The sequence below is a fragment of the Sphaeramia orbicularis genome, chromosome 7 (assembly GCF_902148855.1).
Source record: "Sphaeramia orbicularis chromosome 7, fSphaOr1.1, whole genome shotgun sequence".
NCBI lineage: Eukaryota > Metazoa > Chordata > Actinopteri > Kurtiformes > Apogonidae > Sphaeramia > Sphaeramia orbicularis.
The window spans coordinates 6,740,678-6,757,818 of record NC_043963.1 but is presented as its reverse complement, the minus strand read 5'-3'; the positions used below and the strand labels follow the sequence as shown (position 1 = coordinate 6,757,818).

The window sequence follows — 17,141 nt, the reverse complement described above, 5'->3', positions numbered from 1 at the left end:
TCTTTACCAAATTGTACCCACAGATAGGCCTAGGCCCTGGGATGAACCCATCAAATTTTGGGCCTAGTAGGCCAAAGTTCAAGGTCACAGCAAGGTCACAAAATCTACAATTTTCCTATCTGTCATCATTGAGCAATTTTTGAAAATTCATAAAAAAATTCAAAACGACTCCGATTAGCCTCCAATTTGATCCACCTGTAGCTTAGAACAATATCTTGTATCTGGCACAAAATTGTCTACATCCACTGTGGAATGTGGACTCTGTGGACATTTACATTTAACATTGAAAATCCCATTTACCACACATTTTTCATTATAACTCAACAAATATTGATTGGAATTGAATCTAATGTGACAGACACATGACTGGTACCAAGCTTCAACTTTTTCTGCTGTATGGAACAACCTGGAAACTGTTGAATCTAAAAAGAAATAGTCGAGCCACACATGCACACTGTTCGGGATGCTTGGTGGAGGTTTACGTTCTCTGAACACTTGTTTGAAATGGAATTATGCATTTTTTTTAACTTAGTTTTTATTAGATTTTCTTTTTTTTTTTAGTACAATACAATGTATACATTTAAATACAGTTCAATTAGTTTCCTCTCCTCTTTCACAGCTGCATGCACATTCCCACAAACCTCCACAGGAAACATAGGATGGAAATTAAAGGAAACAATAACAATCACAACAAACAAATGATGTCCACTTCCAAAAATAAGGCTGTAGATATTAGGGGTGTTAGAAAATATCGCCTCTGCAATATATTGTGATATTTCATTTCACAATACTGTATCGATATTAAAAAGTACTGTATCGATATTTTTAGGTATTTATTCAAATGCAGATATGGCAGAGGTTCATTTTTTTCCCTTTATTGTTTATATCTTATTTATTATTATTTAACACTGTTTTATTAAATAATGGTTATTTGAAGCATCCTAAAAGCACTTTTTACTGTCTGAGAGGCAGATGGTAGTTCCTTTGTTGGGATTGCACAAAAATACTGTTCTGATGTTTAGTTATAAACTCATAGAATATGAACATTTGAACAGGATCTTAATCTGTAATGTCTGTAAAACAGAATTTCAGTTTGAACGCAGGAACATTTTGTGATATAGCATTAGATCCTGTTATGATCAAATAAAAATATGTTTAGTATTTGCGCAGATTTCTGGTGTAATTCAATTTTCCCAGGAAATAGTCATTTTAAAAAAAGAAACAAAAAAATGTTTGCGTTTTTAGTAGTATCATGATATATCGTGATATACCATATCATGATCCTGGAATGGTCATTTGTATCATATTGCCAGATTCTTGCCAGTACACACCCCTGGTAGATATAAATGTTAGTCAGAGGCAGGATGACAACATCTTGAATGAACAACATGGAGTTTTGCATCATCAATAAATATTATTGCATCAATAAATGTATCATAGGTTCACATCTTTTAGTAAAGGTGGTTTTCTGAAGCCTTAGTAAGAATGTGATCTGCTCCATTTGGTAAACATCCCAAACTTTTAGAATCCATGTATTATATGAGGGAGGATCTGGTTTCATCCAGATGATGGTTACAGACTTTAAGGCAGCAGTGAATAATATATTCAAGAGGTATTTATCTGCCTTTTTATCCAGACCTTGGGTATTACGTCCAGTACTGTCACTGTGAAGCTTTGTGGGATGTTCATTTTAAAAACCTCCTTCACGGCGTTGAAAACCTCCCTCCAAAACACACTTAACTTAGGATGGAATCATGCATTTTAAAACATTTCCCTGTGGGTCAGAGTATCTTTTGGTACTTGGATTTTCTTTCCAGAAACAAAAGAAAAACTAGTGATTTTCGTTTTAAAATAGAGGAATTAAAATTGAATTTCAAGGCGTTTTTCTTTTTCAATGTCAAAACAGATAAACCAGATTTAAAAAACGGATTAATTTTTGTTTTCTCTTTCTAATGACAGAAATGGAAAAATGGACCAAAAACACCTGTTTTTTTCATTTTCTTAGATCAAATGTTGTCATTTTCAAGGAAAGAGCGCTAATGCCATCACGGTCACACAGACTCTTACAAACGATGGGTTTGTACGAATCTTCCAGTTCATATGAAATCTGATGTTCGTAGACATGCTCAGGATTAACTATTATTTATACAGGATTTAATGTTATTTACACAGGATTTACCATTGTTTATATAGCATTTACAATGATTTATACAGTATTTACTATTATTTATACAGTATTTTAGCTCCTTTATACATTATTTAGGATAATTTATCGACTATTTAGTATTATTTATCCTGTGTTTAATATATTTACATAGTATTTAGCATTATTTACACAGTATTTACTATCATTTATACAGTATTTCCTATAATTTATACAGTATTTAGGGTCATTTACACAGTATTTAACATTATTTATACAGTATTTAATATTATTTACACAATAATTACTATCATTTACACAGTATTTCAGTAGTACAGTATTTTACACAATATTTAGGATGATTTATACATTATTTTGGATCATTTACACAGTATTTAGTATCAATAAGACAAAGTAAAGCTCTGATTATATATTTGTCTCTGAGGTGCACCATGGGAGTTGTAGTGTGGGACAGTTTTGGTTGTTTTAAGTTCAGAAACACTGAGTAAGGTAACGTCCGAGGCTGTATTTTTACTGCGTTGACTGAAACGTGTCTGGAGTTTTCGACTGTGGTTTCACTTCAACTTTCGGTGCAAATGTTTTACAGGTCTGTACGTGTTAAAACTACCATACCCATGAGCCTCAGTGGGAGTTACCATGGAGATGAACACGAAAGGAAAACTGTACTTAGATCTTGACATCTTTTATAAGGCAGATTAAACTTTGTAGACAAACAGGTTTGGTTGGTTTGATATGAACTGTGACTCGACTGAAATGAAAAGGAGGAAGAGGAGGAAGAAATCAGCTGTTCAGTTGGACTGTTTACCATCTACACACCCTGTGTTATTATTGTTGTTGGTGTTTTTTGTTTAGTATTTTTCTGAGACCACAGGGCACTCATAGATTTCATCTTTTACTCTGAAGCTCAGCGAAAACTCAAGAAACAAGTCCTTAAAACTTATACGTCTTAGAGTAATCAATCAATAATCAAAAACTATCTCAATATCCACATATACATAAATAATTTCCATCAGTTTTTCTACTATTTTTTGTGCTCTAAGCTGCTTTGTGACAGAAAAAAATACAATAAACTAAAATCATCTGAGATAAAACAAAGTATAATAACAGCAATAATAACTAGGGGTGTAAGAAAATATTGGTTCTGCAATATATCACAATATTTCATTTCACGATACTGTACTGTATCGATATTTTTAGGTATTTATTCAAATGCAGATATTATGAAGGTTCATTTTTTTTGTTTTTATTTTTTGTTTATATTTTATTTATTATTATTTAACACTCTTTTACTAAATAATGTTAGTTCCTTTGTTGGTATCACACATGAATAATGTTGTGATGTTAATTCTGAACTAATAGAATATGAACATTTGAACAGGATCTTAAACTGTAATGTCTGTAAAACAGAATGTAAGTTTGAACACAGGAACATTTTGTGATATAACATTAGATCCTGTTGGGATCAAATAAAAGTGTGTTTAGTATTTGTGCATATTTCTGGTGTAATTCCATTCTTCCAGGAAATAATCTTTTAAAAAAGAAACAAAACCAATAAAGAATTGTCATTTTATCTTTTTGTACTGTGATATATTGTGATATATCGTATCGTGATCCTAGTGTTATGATTTTTATTGTATCGCCAGATTCTTGCCAATACACACTCCTAATAATAACTTAATTTTTTTATACTATCTTTAAAAACAAGCAAATAAACCAAGTGAAAACTGAAAACCCCCAATGAAAAGTCAACAAAACCATCATAAAACACAAAATAACCAAACAAAGAAGATGTAAAATATGGAATAAAATGATATGACATTATGAAGGATGTTACATGAAGAAACGAACACAAAAATATTACATAAATGGAATGTTAAAGATGCAACGTGACAAAAAGGCGTAACAAGATAAACATTAAGGAAACACTCCGACAAAAAAGTTACAAAAATGTAAAAAAAAACAATTATATATATATATATATATATATATATATATATATATATATATATATATATATATATATATGTGTGTGTGTGTGTGTGTGTGTGTGTGTGTGTCAATAAAATGTCATAAAACAACCAAGACCAAACCAGAAGTCCAGAATCCAACAATATTCAAAAATATTCACATTTATGAAGCTGGAATCAGATCATTGAGTCTTAAAAATAATAAAATAAAGCATGTAAACCAACTACTGATTATACTGATCAGTATAGATTCATTTATTAATCAATATCTAATTGGTTCAGTGTTGCTGATTATAAAAACTACCTGTGCCCAGTTTTTCTCCGTGACATTTTGAGTTCCTGTTGTTGAATATTCATCATTTCAAGCTTGTTTATTTAGCATCAAAGGTGTTATTGCAGAGGAATTTCATTCATTTTAACACAACGCGTTTATTTAATTACAAAGCAAATATTTCATGTGTTGTTTTTCCACAATTTAAACAAAAACCAAGACATATTTACACGACACATTAACGAAAAACCTCTCACTAGTCGCATCGAAACAACAATAACAAGACGGAAACATAATAAAAGATGTGACGAAATGAAAATTATGGATGAGTCATGATGCAACAAAATGAAAGAAAAGATGTGACAGGATGAAAATGTGAAAGAAGACAAAAAAATGTGTAAAAAATGAAAACGAAAGATGAAAATAACCATAAATTTTATTCTCCATTTTATATCTTCATTTCTATATATCATAATTATTCTTTTATCTATTTGTTTATTTCTTTGTATTTTATGCATTGTCTGTTTTATCTTGTACAGTGTCCTTGGGTGTCTTGAAAGGCGCTTATAAATAAAATTTATTATTATTATTATTATTATTATTATTATTATTATTATTATTATTATTATTAATAATAATAATAAATTATACAAGAGACACAAGATAAAACTCAGCATATTGAGGAAAATTTGAATTCTTATTCAACAAAATTAAAACTATGTAAAAGATGATTATTTGTGGTTTTTAATCTGGTCATTTACGTCCATGGAAAATTGTCAGTATAATCAAAAATAAAACAAAAAATAAAAAGTTAAATCCCAATACTTGTTACCCTCCAGCCTTAGTTGTAGTCTTTCCTGTTTCACTTCCTGTTCCTGTCTTGGGGTAAATGTGGTTTTCAGCTTCATTTACTGAAACTCTCAGATTCTTGGATGTTTTTGTTTTTCTGTCTGACTTCAGTGAAGGTGTGAATTGTTCTCTCTTGTTTTCCAGTTGGTGTGAATCTGTCCGACCCGGGACGACCTGAAGCGCTTTCACAGTTTTCCAGAAGCTCAGGAATCTGCTGATCGGACAGGAAATCATCTGGAAGGATAAGAAACGTCCTCCTACGGGTCAGATAAGTCCAACTGTGACACTGAGCAGATCCGACCCCCAAAGAACCCTGGACCACAACCACAGAACCAGAACATTTACTGGACCACAACCACGGAACCAGAACATTTACTGGACCACAACCACAGAACCAGGACCAGAACATTTACTGGGCCACAACCACGGAACCAGAATATTTACTGGACCACAACCACGGAACCAGAACATTTACTGGACCACGACCCCAGAACCAGAATATTTACTGGACCACAACCACGGAACCAGAACATTTACTGGACCACAACCACAGAACCAGAACATTTACTGGGCCACAACCACGGAACCAGAACATTTACTGGGCCACAACCCCAGAACCAGAACATTTACTGGACCACAACCCCAGAACCAGAACATTTACTGGGCCACAACCACGGAACCAGAACATTTACTGGACCACAACCCCAGAACCAGAATATTTACTGGACCACAACCACGGAACCAGAATATTTACTGGGCCACAACCACGGAACCAGAATATTTACTGGGCCACAACCACGGAACCAGAACATTTACTGGACCACAACCCCAGAACCAGAACATTTACTGGACCACAACCCCAGAACCAGAATATTTACTGGACCACAACCACAGAACCAGGAGCAGAACCTTTACTGGCACTTACTGTATACAGGATTTACTGTCATTTCCACTGTATTTAACATCGTTTATACAGGTTTTACTGTCATTACCTCTGCCAGGACATATTGTGATCACTTTGCTTTGTGTGTTTGTTTGTTTGTTTGTTTGTTTGTTAGCAACTTTACGGGAAAACAATTCCAACCATTTTTCCTAAATCTTCCCCACAGATAGGCCTAGGCCCTGGGACCAACCCATGACATTTTGGGCCTAGTAGGCCAAAGTTCATGGTCACAGCAAGGTCACAAAATCTACAATTTTCCTTTCTGTCATCATTGAGCAATTTTCAAAAATTCATAAAAAAATTCAAACTGACTCCGATTAGCCTCGAATTTGATCCACCTGTAGCTTAGAACAATATCTTGTATCTGGCACAAAATTGTCCACATCCACTGTGGAATGTGGACTCTGTGGACATTTACATTTAACACTGAAAATCCCATTTATGACACATTTTTCATTAGAACTCAACAAATATTGATTGGAATTGAATATAATTTGACAAACACATGAGTGGTACCAAGCTTCAACTTTTTCTGCTGTATGGAACAACCTGGAAACTGTTGAATTTAAAAAGAAACAGTCGATCCACACATGCACACTGTTCAGGGTGCCTGGCGGAGGTTTACGTTCTCTGAACACATGTTTATACAGGATTTACTACCAGTGACACAAGATTTACTATTATTTACACTGGGATTAGGGTTATTTAGACAGTATTTATGATCATTTACACAGGACTTACTATCATTTATACACAAGTTACTATCATTTAGACTAACTTTTGTGTTATTTATACAGGATTTACTATCATTTATACAAGATTTACTATCATTTACACTCTATTTAGCAAAATTTATACAGTATTTACTATCATTCATACAGGATTTACTGTCATTTATACAGGATTTACTATCACTGACACAAGATTTACTATTATTTACACAGGGATTAGGATTATTTATACAGTATTTACTATCATTTATACAGGATTTACTATCATTTATACACAAGTTACTATCATTTAGACTGACTTGTGTTATTTATACAGGATTTACTATCATTTATACAAGATTTACTATCATTTACACTCTATTCAGCATAATTTATACAGTATTTACTATCATTCATACAGGATTTACTATACTTTGTACATGAGTTACTATCATTTAGACTGAATTTTGTGTTCTTTATACAGTATTTACTATTATTTATACAGGATTTACTATCATTTACATAGGATTTACTTTACTATAATTTACACAGGGATTAGAGTTCTTTATACAGTCTTTACAATAATTTGTATATTATTTATTATTATTTATAGAGTATGTACTATCACTAATACAGTATTTAGGATCATTTACACAGTATCTAATATAATTTACAAACTGTTTTGTATCATACAATGTTCAGTATTATTTACACAGTACTTAGTATAATTTATACAGTATTTAGTATTCTTTATACCGTATTTAGGATCATTTTGATCATCAGGTTTTTTTTTGTTTTTTTTTTAAATCATGCACTTTTAAAAGAAAGAAAGAAAGAGTCCTGCACTTCAATGACATTATTCTAAGGCTTCAAAAAAGATTTTCATAGATTTCTTGACCAGTTGATGGATTCTTCATATTGTTCAATTGTTATAAAGCTCTTTTTCCTCTAGAAATCATCACACTTTCATCTTTTTCCTCCCACAGTCTGAACTAATGTGGAGTAAGTTCTACCGACAAAAAGTGAAACTTAATTTTGGTTCACTGCTTATATCTGTGTTTATCAGCAGAAACACAACGCCGCCATTTTGGACTAAAAACAGCCATCAAAAACCGTCACCTCTTTGCATTTACACAGTGATTGGACCTCTCAGAACACATGCTGCTCTATTTTATTCTTCTTTGCTTGTGTTATTTCATGTTTTAACATATTCGCTCAGATCCAAAAACTCCTGAGTTGTGACATAAAACTTCTGCTTTTGTCAAAGGAGTCTGGTGGTTTTTGAGAGACGAGGTGCATCTGCAGGTTTTAGCTCCAATTTATGACTTTTTCAGATGTTTTTCAAATTTCATTCTTTCCATTGACATAAATATCACTCCAACAGGTCTAATGGTTATTGTGTTGAACTAGTCTGAACCATGTTTCAATCCAGTTAACATTCCATTTCCATTTGTCCATGACTAAAATACCTGCTACTGACGTTGACGCTGCTAAAGCTCATACCTGAACCTCTTCACCCATGAATGACTGGAGTTATTACACACTAACACACACTAGAAAAACATCCAGAAATACACTGCAAACACTCAAAAAGGCACTAAAATATGTTAAAATACACAAAGAAATACACTAAAATATGCCAAAATACACCGAAAACACAGGAAAAAGCATGAATATACACAAAAATATGCTGACATACACAGAAAATATTCTAAAATACACAAAAATATGCCAAAATACACTAAAAACACACAAAAAAGCACTAAAATACACCTAAATATGCTAAAATACGCACAAAATATGCAATAGGCTAATACACAAAAAATATGCCAAAATACACCAAAAACACAGAAAAAACACTAATATACACTAAAATGTGCTAAAATACACAGAAAATATTCTAAAATACACAAAAAATACAACAAAATACACCAAAAACACAGAAAAAACACTAATATACACTAAAATGTGCTAAAATACACAGAAAATATTCTAAAATACACAAAAAATACAACAAAATATGCCGAAATACAGTAAAAACACAAAAAAGCACTAAAATATACTAAAATACACATAGAACATGCTATAATAACAAAAACATACATCAAAATACACCAAAATATGCCAAAATACACTAAAAACCACAAAAAAGCACTAATATACTCTAAAATGTGTTAAAATACAAAGAAAAAAATGTTAAAATACACAAAAAATAGACCAAAATGTGCCAACATACACTACAAACACAAAAAAGCACTAAAATATGCTAAAATACACACAAAAGATGTTATAATAACAAAAACATATACCAAAATACGCCAAAATATGCTAAAATATACAAAAAAATACACTAAAATACACTAAAAACCACAAAAAAGCACTAATATACTCGAAAATGTGCTAAAATACAAAGAAGATATGCTAAAATACACAAAAAATACACCAAAACATGCGAAGTACACTAAAAACACAAAAAAAGCACTAAAGTATGCTAAAATACACATAGAATATGCTATAATAACAAAAACATACACAAAACATGCCAAAATATGCTAAAATATACAAAACATACACCAAAATATGCCAAAATACATTAAAAACCACAAAAAAGCACTAACACACTCTAAAATGTGCTAAAATAAAAAGAAAATATGCTAAAATACACAAAAAAAAAAGACCAAAATATGCCAAAATACACTAAAAACACAAAAAAAGTACTAAAATATGCTAAAATACACACAAAACATGCTATAATAACAAACAAACAAAAACATACACCAAAATCTGCTAAAATAGACAAAAAAATACACTAAAATGACTGTTGGAGACTCCATTCATTCCCATCTCAATTTGGATAAAATGATCAACACTAATTACACATTGGACTAATTCTGTACAAAGATGTACAAAAAAATATAGAAATATCAAATAAAGTCAACAAAAAAAAAGCATTTTACACCACTTATTTACATGGATTGATAGGTTTAGTGGATCAAATATCCTTAAACACCTCACATTTACTGTTTGGGTCTTTATGGGTTAAATCTGCAGAGGAATGTTTAACCCTTAAAGACCCAAACATCCACCAGTGACCAAAACCATCTACTGATCTAAACCGTTTAATACCTGTTGATCCACTAATTCTATCAATACATGTAAATAATTGGTGTAAAATACAGTTTTTCATCTTTTCATGGTCATCAGATATGACCCATTTGGACGTTCAGAGGCTCTGTAGTTTCCGTGGAAACACCGTCATCTTCTACAACATTGATTCACCAGTAAAACCCATGGATTTGATCAATGACAGTGGATGGACACACTGTGTTTATGTTAAATAATCAATAAAATATACAAAAATGAATTAAAAATGTCCAAATTAATAAATAAAATGAAAAAAATAAGCAAATATTTGACTAAAATTAAGTAAAAAAAGAGTAAAATAAGCAAAATCCATAAATTGAACAAAATGGATTTGAAAAAATAAAAACAATAAGCAACAGCGACTTGTTGGATCAGTTGGATCAATGACAGTGGATAGACACACTTGGTTTTACATTCAGTTAATGATAGATTTTACTAAAAAAGTCATTTCTTTCCAGTTTAGTCATTTTTTGATACAATAACCCTGAACTTTAATCTGAGCTTTAATGAACATCAGCATGATCAGTGAATTAAATATAGGAGAATACATGATTTTCACTGGAAAAATGCAAAATACGGAGGATAATCTTATAATAAATGGTGTTAAATCACTTAGAAAAGGTTAAATAGAGAAGAAAAATCACATGTGAACTGACACAAGCATAGCACTGGGTCTTTACGGGTTAATCTGAGCAGAACCGATGATGTTCTGCATGAGAAGCAGGTTTACTTCTGCAGATAATACGTCCAGATTTTAACTTCTGTATAAAGTAATTTGTTTCTTTTAACGACAGGAAAAAGGCAGTGAGTCCCAGATCTGCAGCTTTAGACCCTAGAGAGCAAAGGTCACAACTCCAACATTCCAAAATCAAACAAACCTGAAACAACAAGAAACAGTTTTACCTCTGATTTAATCCTCCTCTTCTCATGGTCGGGCAGTAAAACTAAAATCCTCATCTTTGTGTGTTTTTTGCTGCTGTTACAAACCACACAAACACACACATGCAGACACACACAGGCAGCCTCTCTTCCTCTTTCAGTTCGGACGACTGTTGAAAAATGGGGAAACGTCTCTTTAAGAAAGAAACAAAAAAAAAAAAAAAACCCTCCCATTGAGCTGCTATCTGCGCCACACACACCCTCTCCACCCTCAGCTGCACAAACGAGGAAGTCTGGATGTGGGCCGGTTTGGTCTGATCTGACGGCCTTTCATGAATCTGCTGCAGTCGATGCAAAATCAGACTGTCGGCGTCAGCCGTGAAAGGGATGTGGAAACACCACGGCTGAATCTGTGATCATTTTTTAATCACACCTCAGTAGAAATGATCTGCATGTGCAACAAACTGAAAGTGCAGCTTAACATCCAGTAGAACAGGTTCAGTCCAGGTTCCACATTCAGCCCAGTTTGAGCTCAAATGGATCAGACCAGTAAAATTAAAATAATAACATAATAACCCAGAAATAATGACAACTCCAAGTTTTTATTTGTTTTAGTGCAAAAAAATAGGCAATGGCTACTGCCACAGTACTGTGGCACAAAATATGGGTTTGTCTATCGCCACAGACCAATCAAATGTTAGCATTTGTACTAGAGCCAATCAGGGATAATGTTACATGAACTCATTAGCCTCTATTTTATTTTTTTTTAACCATTATCCTCTTGTTGCCACAGTACTGTAGTCATACAATAAGGCGCATACTTCAGTTCATTCTTTTGTGCATTTTTCTACCACAGTTCTGTGGCAACTGATGGAAGAAACGACAAATTAGTGATAATATACAATATAGAACAGGAGTTACTGATGTAAATACTCTGTATGTTGTTTTATGGTGTTCTTTACTCTGGAGGCTGGAGAAGGTGGGCGGAGCTACAGGTTAGATAGATGCAGTTGTGCAGGGGTCACCAATCCTGGTCCTCAAGGGCCGGTATCCTGCTTGTTTTAGATGTATCCCTCTTCCAACACACCTGATTCAAACCATAAGCCTATCATCAAGCTCTGCAGAAGCCTGATCACGACTGTCAGGTGTACGGGAAGAGGGAAATATCTAAAACATGAAGGATACCGGCCCTCGAGGACCAGGATTGGTGACCCCTGCAGTAGTGTGACGTGTGACTTCAGTTCTGTGTCAGGTCAGTGCTGTGGTCCTGTGGAATTGTGTACAATGAATGTTGTCCCAGTGGCTGATTTCTATCAATGTCAGATTTACTTACCCCTCCCCACCACCACCACCAGCCGTTTGAAAATCTTTAGGAAAAAAAAAAAATCTGCTCCAATTGGGAATTGAACTCAAGTCTTCCACGGCCTATTCTCTATCTGATTTCCTTGGTACTTTTTTGGAATATAAGTTACCAGTCTAGACATGATACAATGAGGGCGCTGACGGACTCTGTGGTCATAGACAAACCAACACTTCGAGTCAGTAGCCACTTAAAAAAAATAACATTAAATTATGAAAAGATTTACCTTTGGCTGCTTCTATGAAACTGGGTTCATGTTGGTACCTGGCACTTTTCCAGCTTTGTAGACCCAATAACAAAAGGTAAATTTAGACATATTTCCCCCAGAATGGACCTAATGATGACCTCTGATAAATGCATATAAAATTATCCTCTTGCTCTGAGCCATCCTATAATTAATGAATTTTTAATTAAATATTGGGTCCAAAAATAGGACCCAAATATGGACATTAAAGCTCCCTAAGGTGTCAGTGCATTAGATGTGAAAACGTGTGTAAATGCTCTTCTATAGACTCTAAATACTAACACTGTGTTAAACGTGTCCATCCTAGTGGTTTTTCTAATCCACACATGTGGGTTTTTCAGCAATCTCAGTCTCATTCCAGGTTTGGTGTGGAACCCATCGTGTCCACTGGTGTTACATGCAGAATCTGAGCATTTAAATGCATATAAATCGCGAACTATTTTGCAACAGCGGTCAATTTTGTGAAACACTCTGCCTTGCATAATTAGTTCAATTTCCAAAATGTACCTGTGAGAGAATAAAGAGATATTCAAAAAAATAGTAGCATGTAATTTTCGTGTTCTTTAGACCATGTTACATTCAGTTTTAGTATAAAAAATAATGTAAAATAATATAAAAATGTGCTTTATCTGAAAAATACTTTCTCTTTTATCTCAGAAATTACTTATTTTTAGAATAGACCCAAAGTGCTGCCAAACTTACTCCATAACATTCGTCTAGATCTGGTTTGAATTTTTAACCCCATGTCCTGTTTTTAGGACCAGTTTCATAGAAACACCCATTTATTTTTTGCTCAAAGTGTTTTTTATGACACATCGAGTCATCCAGAAAAGCATAATACAGTCATCTTTTTTTTTTTTTTTAATACCCAAACCCATGAACATTTCCATCCTGTTGCACCATAAAAATGATAATTAACAATAATAATAAATAAATAAATAAAGAATAAGGAATTCAGATATTAGTCACAGACTCATAACAATAAACACCGACTTAGAAACTATCCAAACAAAAAAGATATGAATAACCTAAAAAACCCTGAAATTTCTTAAGAAAAATAAGTGTAATTTTAACAATATTATGCTTCAACTTCAGATCTACAAAGGCACAAACATTTAATAACAGGCAGAATATTGTTAAAATTACACTTTCTTTAGATATTTCAGATTATTCACTCTTTATTGTTAATGGATAATTTGTTAATGCAAATGTTTTTATATTTTAATGTATTTTTTGGATTAAAACAAAGAGAAAAATTGGGGTTATCATTATTTATAAGCATGATAGAATTTTTTTTTCTACATTAAATTAAGAAGAAAATTCAAAGTTATTATTTACAGGTTATTATGTAATTATTTTACTGGAGATCCTAGTGGTCTGTATGTGGACCCTGAAATAAAACCAGTCCAACACCCTTGACTGTTCATATACATGACCCAGTGGGATGGTTTTCCTCCTATCCACCCCTCCACTGGGTCACACTGACCTTTGACCTTTGACCAAACACTCCTGATTTCATCCTTGAGTTTGCGTGAACATCAGCCCCATATCTGGACTCATCCCTGAAGGTGTTCCTGTGACACTGAGTTCATGACGATGGGGAAAGAAAAACACAAAAACAAACCCAAACATCAGCCGTACATACTGAGAATGATGGGAGTGTTGACGTTACCGTGGTAGCGAGCGGGAGTCCAGAGTCGATCAGCGTCAGGTATTCGTCGTTCAGGCTCGATTCCAGGCTGATAATGTCATCGATGACGGCGTCCTCGATCTGAATCGACCAATCAGAGCAGAGTGACATCGATCAGCATCAAATGAAGCAGATGTATTTGTCATTTATTTGTCATCTAGGTTTAAAGCAGCGGTTCTCAGTCTTTTTCTGACATTAAAAAGAAAAAAATAAACTTTGGCGTTGTCATTATTTATATATTAATATGTTATTATTATTTTACTGAAGATCATATTGGTGTGTATGTGGAACCTGAACTAAAATGATTTTCACATCCTTGATCGTTAACATCTTCAGTGTGATTTTTGCACTTTGCACATTCCTCCCGTGGGCCGGGTCGGACCCTTTGGCGGCCGGTTCTGGTCCACGGGCCGTATGTTTGGCCCGTGTTATGTATGTATCCAGGCTCTTTTCATGGGTCGTTCCACGTTGGTGGAACGCTCTACCAAGTGCTACAAGAACAGAGTCATCCCTGCCTATCTTCAAGAAGCTCCTGAAGACCCAGCTCTTCCGAGAGCACCTCCTGTCCTAGCACTTTCAAACATTCCATTTTAAATATTCTAATAAGGTTTTTCCCAGGACAACCACAGATTCTTTCACGATTATCTCTGGACCTGCTGCGGTGGTCCGGCCTCTTCCCTGCCCTCATCATCACCACTCACTTATCCTCAACCGCCTCCATGTGTCTCCCCCTACTCCCCCCTTCTCCCCCTCTCCCCCAGTCCCTATCTCTATCGCTCTCTCTTTTTCCCCTTCTCTACTCTCTCTCTTTAACCCCAACTGGTCAAGGCAGACGGCCATCCTCCAGGAGTCTGGGTCTGCTCGAGGTTTCTGCCTGTTAAAGGGAAGTTTTTCCTCGCCACTGTCACCAGTCACAAGTGTTTGCTCCTGGAGGATTCTGTTGGGTTTCTGTAAATTGACTTAGAGTCTGGTTTTGACCAACTCTATATATAAAATGTCAAGAGATAACTTTCTTGTGATCTGGCGCTATATAAATAAAATTTGATTGATTGAGTGATTTAATTGGTTTTCCCCTGTAAGTCGCTTTGGAAAAAAGCGTCTGCCAAATGCGTAAACATAAACATAAACATAAACATGTTTGACCCCCCACTGCTCTAAACTCATTGATCCATGTTTTTGACTGTGATCTGGAGCCGGTTTTAAGTGTGTTTTTGTTTCACCACAGAAACTTGATTCAGCTGAAGCGGAAACTCTGTGAGTGTTGTGTGTCGAGTGTGCGTTGCGAGCGTTGTGAATGTGTGTTGCGTTGCGTTGCGTGTCGTTGACTCAGATCCTCAGTGAGTGCCGACTCAGCAGACTGTGACTCGGACAGGAAGTACAACTGAAGCTGCTGACCAAGTTCACCCAGAACTGGTGAGTCGTCCCGTTTACGGCCTTCGGCGTTCAGCAGGAATCAGGAAACAGAGGCTTTAAGACGATCTGCGAAGGTCCTGCAGACGCCTACAGACGTTCTAAGGCAGGGGGGTCAAACTCAGCTTCTTTAAGGTTCCACAATCAGTCCCATTTGATCAGTAAAATAATAACATAATAACTTATAAATAATGACAACTCCAAACTCTTCTCTTTGTTTTAGTACAAAAAAATAACATTAAATTATGAAAATATTTACATTTACAAACTATCCAAAGAAAAAGAGATGTGGAAAAAAAGTGAACAACCTGAAATTTCTTAAGAAAAATAAGTGCAATTTTAACAATATTATGCCTCAATTTATTATTTATGCATGTGTATTACAGATCAGATCTGCAAATGCACAAAATATTTAATAATAGGCAGAATATTGGCAAAATTGCACTTAATTTTCTTTAGACATTTTAGGTTGTTCATATTTCTTCAGCTTATTCATATTTTATTGTTAAAGGATAGTTTCGACATGTAAATATTTTCATAAATTCATGTTTATTTTGCACTAAAACAAAGAGAAAAATTTAGAGTTATGATTATTTATAGGTATAATGTAATTTTTTTTCACATTAAACCATGTAGACAATTCAGAGTCATTATTTCTAGGTTATTATGTTATTATTTTGTTTGAGATCATATAGGTCTGTATTTGGAACCTGAACTAAACAGTAACAAATTATCCTAATAAACAAAGATGTGACCGCTCTATCAGTCTGTCCCAGGGCAGCTGTGGCTACAAATGTAGTTTACCACCACCAGAGTGTGAATGTGAGAGCGAATGAATAATGGGTCAATAATGTGAAGCGCTTTGGGTGTCTAGAAAGGCGCTACATAAATCCAATCCATTATTATTATTATTATGAATAACCAGAAAAAATTGTAATTTCTTTAGAAAAATTAGAGCAATTTTAACAATATTCTGCCTCAGATTATCATTTATACATGTGCATTATGGTTCAGATCTACAAGTGCACAAAACATTCAGTAACAGGTAGAATATTGTTAAAATTGCACTATTTTTTTTGGATATTTCAGGTTCATATTTGTTCAGTTTATTCATATTGCATTGTTAAAGGATAGTTTGTTAATGCAAACATTTTCATAATTTAATGGGTTTTTTGGACTAAAACAGAGAAAAATTTGGAGTTCTCATTATTTATAGGTTATTATGTTATTATTTTGTTTTTACATGAGATCATATTGGTCTGTATGTGGAACCTGAACTAAAACCAGTTCGACCCTTTACTGTTAACATCATCAGTGTACTTTTTGCACTTTGCAAATTCATCGCGTGGGTCGGATTCAAACCTTTGACAGATCGGTTTTGGCCGACGGGCCGCATGTTCAGAATCTGCTACTGCATGTGTTTTTCACCCATTATTGAAACATGATCGCTAATTTCCTAATTTTTCCGTGCTGTGTTTGTGAGTTTGTAAATATGTGGGCGTGTACCTCC

General features: G+C 34.0%; 1 pseudogene; it reads right to left on the bottom strand.

The window, feature by feature from the left end:
- Positions 1–17,141, bottom strand: part of LOC115421945 (transcription factor E3-like) — a 43,128-nt pseudogene that overhangs the window by 11,915 nt on the left and 14,072 nt on the right.